Source organism: Thalassophryne amazonica, chromosome 5, assembly GCF_902500255.1.
Source record: "Thalassophryne amazonica chromosome 5, fThaAma1.1, whole genome shotgun sequence".
NCBI classification, from domain to species: Eukaryota; Metazoa; Chordata; class Actinopteri; order Batrachoidiformes; family Batrachoididae; genus Thalassophryne; species Thalassophryne amazonica.
In genome coordinates, this window is record NC_047107.1 from 36,754,145 (window position 1) to 36,767,978 (window position 13,834).

General features: G+C 40.5%; 1 protein-coding gene across 7 annotated transcripts in view; it reads left to right on the plus strand.

Moving 5' to 3' along the window:
- Nucleotides 1-13,834, plus strand: part of trpm3 (transient receptor potential cation channel, subfamily M, member 3) — a 746,932-nt gene that overhangs the window by 507,839 nt on the left and 225,259 nt on the right. The gene's annotated exons all lie outside the window — the stretch shown is intronic.

A 13,834-nucleotide genomic window follows, 5' to 3' on the forward strand; every position in this document is an offset into this window, starting at 1 on the left:
TGATAGCTCAGTGCACACGGCGTTTCCATCCCTACTCCTTCCCCTAACCCTAATCATAACCACCCTGAGCCCGCCCACTGCACTTTTAATTACGTGCAACCATCACGGAATGAATTAGAATGAATTTGTGCTCCCATGGTGAAAATTTTGCACTTTTTGTTACAATATGACGAACCAATGAATTAATGTATGTTTTGTGCTGCTGAATCACGACAAACCGTGAGACTGGGTTGACATTAAAAACACAGACCACAGCCAGCACAGGTATAGAAATAATTACTACAATAACTACATACACAATTACATGCCAAAATAACTAAAAACAAATGATTACATAACACAGAAACAGAGAGTGACACTTTGGTCTTTGCCCTGAACAGACAGGGGACGTGGCTGGCTGCCAACAGCAGCAGCTGTTGAGTTCTCTGGTCCTGGATGTTACAGCTGTAGAACATGTACCATGTTTTGACAGACATGACCTTACAAATGTCCACCGTGATGCGCGTGTGTGTGCTTGCTGTCATCATGTGGAAATACATAAAATATATATTGCTTTGGGACAGGCTGGAGCGCGTCCACAGCGCACATTGACAGGCTGTCCCAGGTGAAACGGACCAGATAAGAACACGCAGCGGCCGATCTGAATGTTACATCTGCCTGACAGGACATGCATGTAAATGGACTGCATTTATATAACGCTTTTCCATCTGCATCAGACGCTCAAAGCGCCTTACAATTATGCCTCACATTCACCCTGATGTCAGGGTACTGCCATACAAGGCGCTCACTACACACCGGGAGCAATAGGGGATTAAAGACCTTGCCCAAGGGTCCTTAGTGATTTTCCAGTCAGGCGGGGATTTGAACCCAGGATCTTCTGGTCTCAAGCCCAACACATTAACCACTAGACCATCACCTCCCCCGCATGTCCTGTGAGCGGCGCACCGCAGGACTATGACAAGCCAGCAGTGCAACAAATATGCCACTTTCAGTCACGTATCACCAAAAATACGTTGTAACAAACGCCGCTTTGTCAGTTATTCCGTGCTTTTTTCACCGTAATTAAAGATGACAAAAATTCCTCTTCATCTACATCATCTGATTACTCTTAAAAAAAAAAAAAAAAAGAAGGCATTTTTACACTCCTGTTATAAGGCAGCGATTCCATCTGTTAATCAGAGTTTTTGTAAATTGTAGGTTTGAATCCCGCAAGTGGTATTTATTTTTTATTTAACCAGGGTTATTTAACCACAGAGTTCTGTATTGGGTCCCCTTTTATTCATTATTTATATCAACCCAGTAAGGGTGTAACGATACATGTATTTGTATTGAACCGTTTCGGTATGGGTTCGGTTCGGTACAGGGCTGTGCACGGGTGAGTTCGCGTTGTGTGTGTTTATATTCAGTGTTGCCAACTTGATGACTTTCTCGTTAAATCTGGTGACTTTCCAAACCCTCTTGACTACTTATTTTCTCAAAGCTACTAGCGACAAATCTACCTACTTTTCCTGGTGTTACTGGAGACTTTTATTTGTTTGGTGACTGAAAGTCTCTGTTGTCACTGAGCGGCAGTGGGTGTCCTCCTCCTCCATAGCCTGCAGCAGCTTGAAAGCACTTAGCGGAGGGATATCTACAATTCTCCTCACTCGGACTCGCTCAGCCTACTGACCTCCTTTGCTGCACTGTGATTAAATAGTCCCCAGTCTTTGAGAAGCCCTGGCCTTGAGAAGTTATTTTATTTTAATAATTGATGGCCAATTTTAATGGCAAAATAAATAAACAAACCAAGAATCAAGTTTATTTGTGGTTCTAAATATTTTTGCAGGTGGTTTTACTGACTTTTTTGCCTCTCCCACAATGTTTTTTGTTTTCAAAGCTTTATTTAAAAATATATATATTAACAAACATTGAACAAACAGTTAATAGAAACAGATAGAAAATAAAATAAATTGTACAAAATTTAATTCTCTTTAAAAAAAAAATCCTTATAGTGTGTGACAGTAGTTAAGTTAATTTTTCTGGCAAAAATATGAAGGTTGAATAGAATTGAACAGCGCTTCCTGCTGGAACCGTTGTGCTGCATTTTATTCGTGGAAAGGTTTTGTTAAAAGGCTGTTTACTAGGAATGTATTTTTTATAATATTTCATACATTTGTTGTTTATTTAAAAACATTTTATTTAACTTATTACCAGACAGCACTTTGCAATTATTTTATTTTCCTGTTTGTATGTTACAATAAATTGTTGGTTTAAACAACAAGCAAATTTAGGTTTTGCATTTTGTTCCCATACTGGACTGTAAATGAACCGAACCATGACCTCAAAACCGAGGTATGTACCGAACTGTGTTTTTTGTGTATCTTGCACCCCGACAACCCAGTGATTTTCACTAATTGTACACCAGTATCTAATCTATCAGTGTCCGGTGATTGTAGTAATTCTTTACATACCCGGATGGACATAATAAAACATCATGAGAGTGCACTGCTTCATTCCTGTAATTTCATGACTGTATGTCTGTGACCATGGATCATGTACAGAGGCACAGAGGGATCATACTTGTGTTGTCCGTGCGATAAGTGGGATTAAATGTTGGAAATTGTGGTGTTTTATATTCTGTGTTGTTTTCATTTTGTTGCTCCAGAGCAGCAGCGTGATGTGGTGCAACACTTTCTAGCTGCACGCTTGTCTGCGTGTATGAAACCGTCGCAGCAGGATCATTCATGCCTACCCAACCATGTGTCCCTCCCAACGCTGTTTCGCTGTGATTCGTCCTGATACGTACTTATTTGTGCTATGTGTGAAGGGGCCCTAAGGAATATATTAGTTTAGGCACGTCTCTGAGGAATCACTGTAAGTGTGTTTAATGTCTGCCAAAGTGACAAAAAAAAACAACTGCTTGTATACTCAATGTATACACATACACCCAGCCACTTTATTAGGTACACCTGTTCAATTGCTCCTTAGCACAAATAACTAATCAGCCAATCACATGGCAGCAAGTCAATGCACTGAGGCATGTAGACGTGACAGAGTGTCAGAATGGGGAAGAAAAGGGATTTAACCCCTTAACGCCTATTGTCGCATATACGAGGTCTGTCTATAAAGTATCGTACCTTTTTATTTTTTTCAAAAACTATATGGATTTCATTCATATGTTTTTACGTCAGACATGCTTGAACCCTCGTGCGCATGCGTGAGTTTATCCACGCCTGTCGGTGACGTCATTCGCCTGTGAGCACGCCTTGTGGAAGGAGTGGTCCCGCACCCTCGTCGGATTTTCATTGTCTGGAAATGGCGGAATGAAAAGGACTTTTTTTCCATCAGAATTTTTTCAGAAGCTGTTAGAGACTGGCACCTGGAAACCATTCGAAAAATTTATCTGGCTTTCAGTGAAAATTTTACGGGCTTCACAGAGAATAAGGACTTTAACTACAGGTTTAAGGACCCCTTTAAAGGACGGTCGGTGCGCCGCGCTGCGAGCTGCGACGATGCGGCACAAACCACTGGATCATTTCTAAGCTGATGGCTCTGTGGATACGAGACCGTCGTGTGCTCTTTCTCTGGTTATCACAAGACCTGGACATCAGCCATTTTCCGGCAGATTTCACTTTTAACAAGAGATTTTGTCATGGAAAGCCGCGCGGAGGCTTCGCGCATCACGACCGATTCGCTGATGAAGCGAGACAAAGGAACACCTCCGTTTCGGAGTGTTAGAGGACAAGTTGGGACATGTCCAGCTCTCCACAAGTTCTTTTATACTCACTCGACTGGTAAGCACTGAAAGCCGAGATAGACATGTCCCAACTTGTCCTCTAACACTCCGAAAAAGGTACGATACTTTATGGACAGACCTTGTATGCTACAATATTTGACTCAAATATGCAACATACCAAATTGACCAGTATGCCTGTTGTCGCAAATTTGCAACATACCATTATTATTATAACATTATAACATAAATTATTACCAAAATACCAAAATTACTGTTTATCTTTTGTGCAAAAGTGTAATTAATAATCCCAACATTATTTACCATCTACTTAAAGGCAAAAACACACACAAAACATTTTTTTATATACAGCTATATAAATTCAGGCGTTAAGGGGTTAAGTGATTTTGAATGTGGAATGGTTATTGGTGCCAGATGGGTTGGTCTGAGTATTTCAGAAACTGCTGATGTACTGGGATTTTCATGCACAACCATCTCTAGGGTTTACAGAGCATGGTCCAAAAAAGAGATGATGTTCAGTGAGCGACTCTTGTGTGGAAGAAAATGTCTTGTTGAGGTCAGAGGAGAATGGGCAGACTGGTTGAATGGGCAAATGCATGATGCTGTTGTTTCAATATGGACCAACATCTATGAGGAGCATTTCCAACACCTTGTTGAATCTGTGCCGTGAAGGATTAAGGTAGCTGTGGAAAAAACAAATAAACAAAAATCCAAGTGGATCAAACTTGGTACTATAGGTACTAAGGCAGGTGTGTGCCTTTCCAAATCATGTCCAATCAACTGAATTTACCCCAGATGGACTCCAATAAACCTGTAGAAGCATGATGCACCTGAGCTCAATTTTAAGTTTCATGGTAAAGGTTGTGAATACTTATATACATGTCATTTTTTCTAGTTTTTGTTTTTTGTTTTTTTGTTTTTTTCATAAATTTTCAAAAATCTCCAACTTTTTTCACATTGTCATTATGGGATATTGTGTGTAGAATTTTCAGAATGAAAATTAATTGAATCTATTTTGGAATAAGGCTGTAACATAAAAAAATCTGGAAAAAGTGAGGCACTGTGAATACTTTCCAGATGCACTGTATTTGCAAGGTGTGCCTAATAACGTAACGTGTGTGTGCGTGCCCGCGCGCGCATGCAGGGATAATGTCCTCCTTTCATTTAGTCATGACATAGCTGTGCATTTCCTCACCTCATCTCCTCCTCAGTTGGTTTGAATTGAACAGTAATCTCTATTAGATACTGTGCTGTTGCATTTGGACCTCAGCCATCATCTGTATCAGTGTTTGATGTGACACAACCACAGCTAAAACTGCGCTTCCTCTCCTGAAAGTGTGGAACTGGCCGTGTTTGTGGTTTGCGTCGCACCATGCTAAATTAAGCTGCTACATGTAGGACGCCAGTGAGCCTTGCTGATGAAACTGCTTCTGTGGTCACAGAGTCAGACAGAAAGGCAACGATGAGTGGTCCATTTTTACAGGACAGCTGGGATGTGAACCAGCTTGCAGCCCTTTGAGTTAATGGCTAAGCTGAGCGCCACCAGGAGCCCCAGTGTCAGTAACACACGAGCCACAGGCTGATGGAAGGATGCTGTTTTTCTGTGGAGTGCCACACAGTGGAACAATAATTCTACATGGTTGTGTGTGTGAACACAGCAGGAGTGAAATCAGGGAAATCACTTTCATGGTATGTAATCATTATGATTCAGTGTTATTGAGACATAGGCAATGTTGTTTTCTTCATTGTTTTGCTGAATACACCATGGGATACAAATGGGGGGAGATGGACATTTGTTGATTGCAAAGTACAAGAATTTGAATTTGAAATTTCAAGAATTTGAAAACCATATTAAAAATATATTAAAGCCACATTAAAAACATATTAAAACCATATTACATTTAGAGACAAAAACAGCCCAGATAGTGCATACTCAAATAACTCATGAAGTGGACTGTAGCTGAACACAGATGGAGTGACCTTCAGGTACCACTTGAAGTTATGTCACTTTTACGGCTAAAACCAGCTCTGAATCCGTGTGCGTTTTTCTGATGCTAAATGGTTAATTTTATTTTATCAGGTACATCAGGACTCACACAAGTTAAAGAGTTGCAAAGGATGGAATGGGTGTATAATTTTTAAAAAAGATACTGTTGATTGGAGTTAGATATGCCCCTTAAATCCACATTTTAAAATGCATTTTCTCCTTTAAAAAAATGACTCGGTAATTCATTTTTGGGTTTCATTGTGATTCAGTGCCTTCAGGCAAGTATTCCCTTCTGCTGGTGCTGCTGGTGTAGCTTTAGATGCAGCATACATGTGCTACTGTGCTTGACACATTTGACTTTTAAAATGGACCCTTGAGTTATTAAACAAAACAAACAATAATAATAATAATAATAATAATAATAACAGTAATGCAGATGTGCTGACAAGTGAGGAGAGTTTCTTGAGAAGGTGAAGGGAATATTTTGAGGAGTTGATGAATGAAAAAATGAGAGAGAGGGAAGGATGGATGATATGGAGAGAGTAAATCAGGAAGTGCTAGGGATTAGTAAGGATGATGTGAGGACAGCTAAGAAGAGGATGAAGAGTGTGAAGGTAGTTGTTCCAGATGACATTCCAGTTTCAGACCAGATTGTTTAATAAAATCTTGGAGAGTGAGAGGATGCCTGGGGAGTGGAGAAGAGTCTGTTGGTTTAGCTTTTAAGAACAAGGGTGATGTGCAGAGCTGCAGTAACTACAGAGGGATAAAGCTTGTCACCCACAGCATGCTTCTATGCGAAATAGCAGTGGAACCTTAGTTTAAAAATAGATGAAAATCTATGAGCAGCAATATCATCCATGCACTACAGATGCATTGTTTGCTCTAAGAGTGCTGATTTAGAAGTACAGAGTGTGTTTGTTGATTTAGAGAAGGCTTATGACAGGGTGCCAAGAGAAGAGTTGTGGTATTGTATGAGGTCGTCTGGTGTGTCAGAGAAGTATGTGAGAGTAGTGCAGGATATGTACAAGGACAGTGTGACAGCAGAGAGATGATGTAAGAATGACAGATGCATTTAAGGTGGAGAGGGATTACATCAAGGATCGGCTGAGTCTTTTCATGTTTGCAGTGGTGATGGACAGGTTGACAGATGAAATCAGACAGGAGTCTCCATGAACTACAATGTTTGCAGATGACACTGTGATCTATAATGAGATTAGAGAGCAGATTGAGACTAGCCTGGAGATATGGATATACGCTGGGGAGAGAAGGGGAATGAAGCAAGACTGATGACATGTGTGAATGAGGGGAGCCCATTGAAATAGTGTTGTTACAAGGAGTAGGGATGGTTAAGGTAGATGAGGTTAAATACTTGTCAACTATTCTAGTGTGGTACAGAAGTGAAGAAGAGAGTGCAGGCAGGGTGGAGTGGATAGAGATAAGTAGCAAGGTTGACTTGTGACAAAATGATATCTGTAAGAGTGAAAGTGAAAGACTAATGGCAAGACTAGTGAGATCAGCTATGTCATATGGCTTAGAAATGGTAGTGTGAACAAAAAGACAGGAGACAGAGCTGAAGATGTGGAGATTCTCTTTGGGAGTGATGAGGATGGACATGATTAGGAATTAACATAGAGGAACAGCTCAGGTGGGACGGTTTGGAGAGAAAGTCAAAGAGGAGAGGGACCCAGGGTATATAAATCAAATCAAATCAAATCAATTTTATTTATATAGCGCCAAATCACAACAAACAGTTGCCCCAAGGCGCTTTATATTGTAAGGCAAAGCCATACAATAATTACGGAAAAACCCCAACGGTCAAAACGACCCCCTGTGAGCAAGCACTTGGCGACAGTGGGAAGGAAAAACTCCCTTTTAACAGGAAGAAACCTCCAGCAGAACCAGGCTCAGGGAGGGGCAGTCTTCTGCTGGGACTGGTTGGGGCTGAGGGAGAGAACCAGGAAAAAGACATGCTGTGGAGGGGAGCAGAGATCAATCACTAATGATTAAATGCAGAGTGGTGCATACAGAGCAAAAGAGAAAGAAACACTCAGTGCATCATGGGAACCCCCCAGCAGTCTAAGTCTATAGCAGCATAACTAAGGGATGGTTCAGGGTCACCTGATCCAGCCCTAACTATAAGCTTTAGCAAAAAGGAAAGTTTTACATCTAATCTTAAAAGTAGAGAGGGTGTCTGTCTCCCTGATCCGAATTGGGAGCTGGTTTCAGAGGAGAGGAGCCTGAAAGCTGAAGGCTCTGCCTCCCATTCTACTCTTACAAACCCTAGGAACTACAAGTACGAGGGCTGTCCATAAAGTATAGGTCCTTTTTATTTTTTTCAAAAACTATATGGATTTCATTCATATGTTTTTACGTCAGACATGCTTAAAATTTTCACCGAAAACCAGCTTAATTTTTCGAACCGTGTCCACTTCGATGTGTCGCACAGGTTTAGAAAAAAATTTGATCAAACAAAGCGCCAGTCTCTCAGCAACTTCTCAGACAAAGGAATTCCGACGAGGGGCTGGACGACTCCTCCCACAAGGAGTGCTCACAGGCGAATGACGTCACCGACAGGCGTGGAAAAACTCACGCATGCGCACGAGGGTTCAAGCATGTCTGACGTAAAAACATATGAATGAAATCCATATAGTTTTTGAAAAAAATAAAAAGGACCGTTGCTTTATTGACAGACCTCGTATATAGGGAGAAGTATGCTGAGGATGGAGCCACCGGGCAGGAGAAGAGAGAAGCCAAAGAGGAGGTTTATGGATGTGCTGAGGGAGGACATGCAGGTGGTTGGTGTGACAGAGGAAGTTGCAGAGGAGATGAGGTGCCCTATTGAGAGCAGCAAGAAGAAGAAATGTTGGTTTTGTAAAGCTGTAAAGGGGTAATGTGAGCTGTCAACTGGTACTGTCATTCTTTGAGCTGCAGTTTAAAATGTTCATAATGGAATTTTTAAAACATCAAGCTATTAATCTGATCTTACATTTATGAGCTTCCTCAGCAATTTCCTAAATGTATAATTCTTTATAATGTATAACTGCAACCTTCAAATTTGTCTAAAAAGTAAAGCAATTTATATGAACAAAACATATTAGCTGGATAAACTTCCAAACTGTAAGAAGTTGAGTTTGAGTCTATTGCAGTAAGATACCTTGATATTTGTGATTTGCCAAGTTTTTACAGTACATCCTATTCTGTTCATACATGAATGGATCGTCGTCTGCTAATCGCATGACATGTAGGATAATTATCTATAACTGGGAAGTAGGTTTTGCTGCACATAGACATGCAGGTGTAGGTAGGTAAGAATGGCCACTGCAAACACTCACCAGAACTTCTTCCTGTACCCTTTTCTGCTCCAAAACTGTGAGTTGCCAGTTTTCTATCTATACCTTACTGTATATGTTATTACAAAATTTGACATCCATTTAATACATTATAAACTCTATACACCTGAGTCAACTTCTTTCTTACACCACCTTTTTACTTTCCTGTTTTGTCTTTTTTCCGACCCATTTCCTAAACTCCACTTTTTCCTGCAAATTCCTGCTGTCTTTCTCACTTTGGTTGTTCTGTTCTCCAGTCATGTCTCTCTTTGTCTTTGTCTCTCTTTCGTTGACCACACTGCTCTCATCCTCTCATGCAATTTCATGTGGTTGCCTTTTCTGCCAGCTGTTGTGACTCTTCTAATTCAAAAGCTGTGTAACTGGCGGATCTTCACGGCCCCGCACCCTTATCCTGGTCTGCATAATTCACAGAGGAGAAAAGCCTTGTCTGTCTCTCATGCATACAGGCATGCAAGCACATACAAATGCAGACGTATATGCGAACGCGCACGCAGAAGCATCCCCTCCACCATCATACTTTTCCTTGCAAAGCTTTGCAACAGCGACAGTTACATAAGGAGAATATTTTTGAGGCCTCGCCTATAAAGCCACTGCGTCACAGCATATCACACAACCATACATCAACACAGAACAGTGTCAGCAGCAAGCTAATGACTTGCATTTTCTTACTTTTCTTCCCCATGTCTGTTTCAGTTGTTACTCGCATATGTGCAAGTGTGTGCTTGTAAGAATTTTCTCATGGCCACGCAAAAGGAAAGGATAAAATCCATCATTAGATCATCATGTTTTGACGCCCATTCTCACGCACTTCTGGGCTTCACTTATGCTGTTTGTACAAGATGCATTAGACACACACACACACACACACACATATATATATATATATATATATATATATATATATATATATATATATATATATATATATATATATATATATATATACACACACACAGTGGTGGGCACACGTCCGATAATCCGATAACAGATAATTATCGAAGATAATGTTTTCATTATCAGATTATCTTTTAAAAACCATCATTGGACTAATTATCTTCTGATGAATTACCGTCTAATAACTTTTAGACCAATAACGTACTAAACTAAGCTGAACAGTGAAAAACTTTTAAAACTGTTAAAGCTGTTGAGACCTATCTGTTAAAAATTTCCTAATAGACATGTTGTTCTACCCTCTGCAAACAGAAACCACTCGTCTGTAAGCAAAGGCGAACTGAGTTTTAAAACATGCAATTGCGATGACACTTCCAGGGCTCTGTAAAAATGCCTGTTTTTACAAATAAAAATGGAATATTTTACAAAAGCACATTTATCTTTAAACCAACACATGACACACGTCATATTAACGTGTTGGTTTACATAATGGATTACTGAACCAATCACTGTTTAGCACTTTTACCCAGAATGCTTTGCGGTCTGTGTTTGTTACAAAACCTCAGAATTAGTGCCTTATTCAACTTTAAAAGATATATGTTATATTTTAACTTTGTACAAATTGAAAACAGAATTGACATTAATGGAGTTATTCTATCAGTATTTTCAAAAAACCATAAGTTAGTATGACTTTATTTTTCAAGACCTCCGCCTGACCGGAGTGTTGAAATTGATAGAGAGCTGGCCTTATGGCTGCTCTTGGTGTGCCTCTGTCGTAGGAGGGCTGTTGTAAACAAGAGCTTCCAGCAGGAGCAGAATGTTGAAAGAAAAATGGCTATGATTAGTAAAGAGTTGATTTTGTGGGTGCTCTCAGGATTTGTATGTGGTGCTTCCTGCATGGGGCAGTATGGTCAAACATTCTTGCTTATTCTTTAGATCTTTTACCGCTTTTGATGCTTTCAAAAGCGATCGTGTTAAAAATCAATTTCAGTTCTTTCGTAACTGCAAATGTCCCCTAGACAACACTGGAATTTATCGATTATCTGTAACTTCTGATACATTTTTGGGTGGTTTATCTTTATCAAAGATAATTTTACAGTTGTCTTATCTATATTTTGGTTATCTGTGCCCACAAAATAAGTATTTGAACACCCTGCGGTTTTGCAAGTTTTCCCACTTAGAAATCATGGAGGGGTCTGAAATTTTCATGCTGCATGTCCACTGTGAGAGACATAATCTAAAAAAAAAAAAAAAATCCAGAAATCACAATGTATGTTTTTTTTTTTTTTTTTTTGTATGTTACTGCTGCAAATAAGTATTTGAACACCTGTGAAAATCAATGTTAATATTTGGTACAGTAGCCTTTGTTTGCAATTTCAGAGGTCAAACGTTTCCTGTAGTTTTTCACCAGGTTTACACACACTGTAGCAGGGATTTTGGTCCACTCCTCCATACAGATCTTCTCTAGGTCTTTCAGGTTTGGAGTTTCAGCTCCCTTTTCTTATTGAGTTCAGGTCTGGAGACTGGCCAGGCCACTCCAGGACCTTGAAATGCTTCTTACGGAGCCCCTCCTTAGTTGCCCTGGCTGTGTGTTTGGGGTCATTGTCATGCTGGAAGACCCAGCCATGACCCATCTTCAGTGCTCTTACTGAGGGAGGTTGTTTGCCAAAATATCGCAATACATGACCCCATCCATCCTCCCTTCAATACGGTGCAGTCGTCCTGTCCCCTTTGCAGAAGAGCACCTCCAGAGTATGATGTTTCCACCCCCATGCTTCACGGTTGGGATGGTTTTCTTGGGGTTGTTCTCATCCTATAAACATGGTAAGTGAAGTTAATTCCAAAAAGCTCTATTCTGGTCTCATCTGACCACATGACCTTTTCCCATGCCTCCTCTGGATCATCCAGATGGTCACTGGTGAACTTCAAACAGGCCTGGACATGTGCTGGCTTGAGCAGGGGGACTTTGCTGCCCTGAAGGATTTTAAACCATGACAGCATCATGTGTTACTAATGTAATCTTTGTGACTGTGGTCCCAGCTCTCTTCAGGTCATTGACCAGGTCCTCCTGTGTAGTTCTGAGCTTTCTCAGAATCATCCTTACCCCACAAAGTGAGATCTTGCATGGAATCCCAGACCAAGGGAGATTGACAGTCATCTTGTGTTTCTTCCACTTTCTAATAAATAACCATAACAGTTGTTGTCTTCTACCAAGCTGCTTGCAGGGCTGACCCAAGCCTTTATGGGGCCTTAAGCAGAATTTCATTTGGGGGCCCCCCTACCATCACCTCAGCACCAGATGCCTCATTATTCCATAGGCTACACTGTTATGTGTGTAACGTACCCACAATCATTAGCATTATTTGTAATTATCTTACATCATACAGGTGTCATTCTTGTTTTTAACCTTAAAGGGGTAGCAAACTCATAAATGTTTTAATTAACTTCTACATACAGAGTGATGTATAAGTATGGCTCATTAATTTAACTATTTGAAAGTAACATCAGCAGGCAGGAGACTGCATTTATAGTAAACATGTTAAATAGTTTAATTTCTTTCAGATGTGCAATGAAAATGTTCAATATCCAAATACAAAATAGAATCAAATGACATTCACATTATCTTACAGAAAAATAAAGTTGTAAACAAAATTAAATACTTAAATAATAAATACAATACTTAAATAATCTCCAAAATGAACATGGAAATCCACAACATAACAGCAATGTGTGTGCATAGCAATGTACAAACATTGCACTGGGGGCTATTACTTTAACTTTAGCCTGCAAACCATTGAGAGCTGAGCTACGTTTCCCCACCTTTTGCACCAAATTAATCTGAGAAGTTGATCTGCCCTGCTGTTTAACTCTAAGTTTTTCTTCGTAAGGAAGACTATCAAATGACTTCGCCAAAATCCGGTCCACAACATTCAAATTGTCTGCCATTATGTGCAGCTCGCTAGCTGGGACTGGCGCGAGGCTAGTGTGAAGTGTATCCGCCTGTGAGTGCTTTGTGACGGTGGAGGAGCTCAGCAGCACCCGCTGCTCAGTAGGGACAGAAACTGCGATAGAAGTCAGAAAGAGTGATAGAAGTCAGTCTCCAAACACAAGCAGCTACAAAAAAAAAACACTAGAAATAGAAGCTCGATTTGTCGGTAGTTGTTTTTAACAAAGAAAATAGCGCTAAGAGGATTAGGAAAGTCTCCGGTTCAACTCAGAACAGAATGAAAATGCTCCCACGGATGTTTACATCAAAAGATCGCTGATTCGCTCATTTCGCTGTCAATCAAAAAGGGACTCAGTCTCAGACAGATCATCCAATCATCATGCAGAAGCTGAGCGTCCGGGCCAGCCGAGGCCAGCCCACTGCCCCATAGACCCCCAGACACGCTGAGCGTCCGATGGGCGGGACAAAGCCCAGCATTTAGCCAATGACTCGTCTCGTTTCGCTGCATGCTGTGTGTTGCTATTGAAGTCAGCGTCCACACTGTTGAAGCTGCGGGTTTGAGTGAGAGGAAAGCCGCGTCGTTACCACTGATAAGAAGCTGATTCTGAACAAAAGTTGAGCGCGTTTAGCGCATATTTAGTCAATGACATGTACACACAACAGCATATATTTGATCACTTATTTTTTTACATTTTAGGGGAAGCTGAGCTTCCCTTGCAGTCGCTCTGACTTACGAATGGATCATTTAAATAATGACAAGAAAAATTGTAATATTGGACATGCAAACCTACCTTTGTCTTGCTGTTTTTTCTCGTCTTGAACTTCTTCTTTCTTCTTTTCTCCGCTCCAGAGGGATAATTTCTTTTCTGAGACATGACTTGCGCTCACTTCGTTCCTCACGATTAGTCATCGACCACCTGACCCAA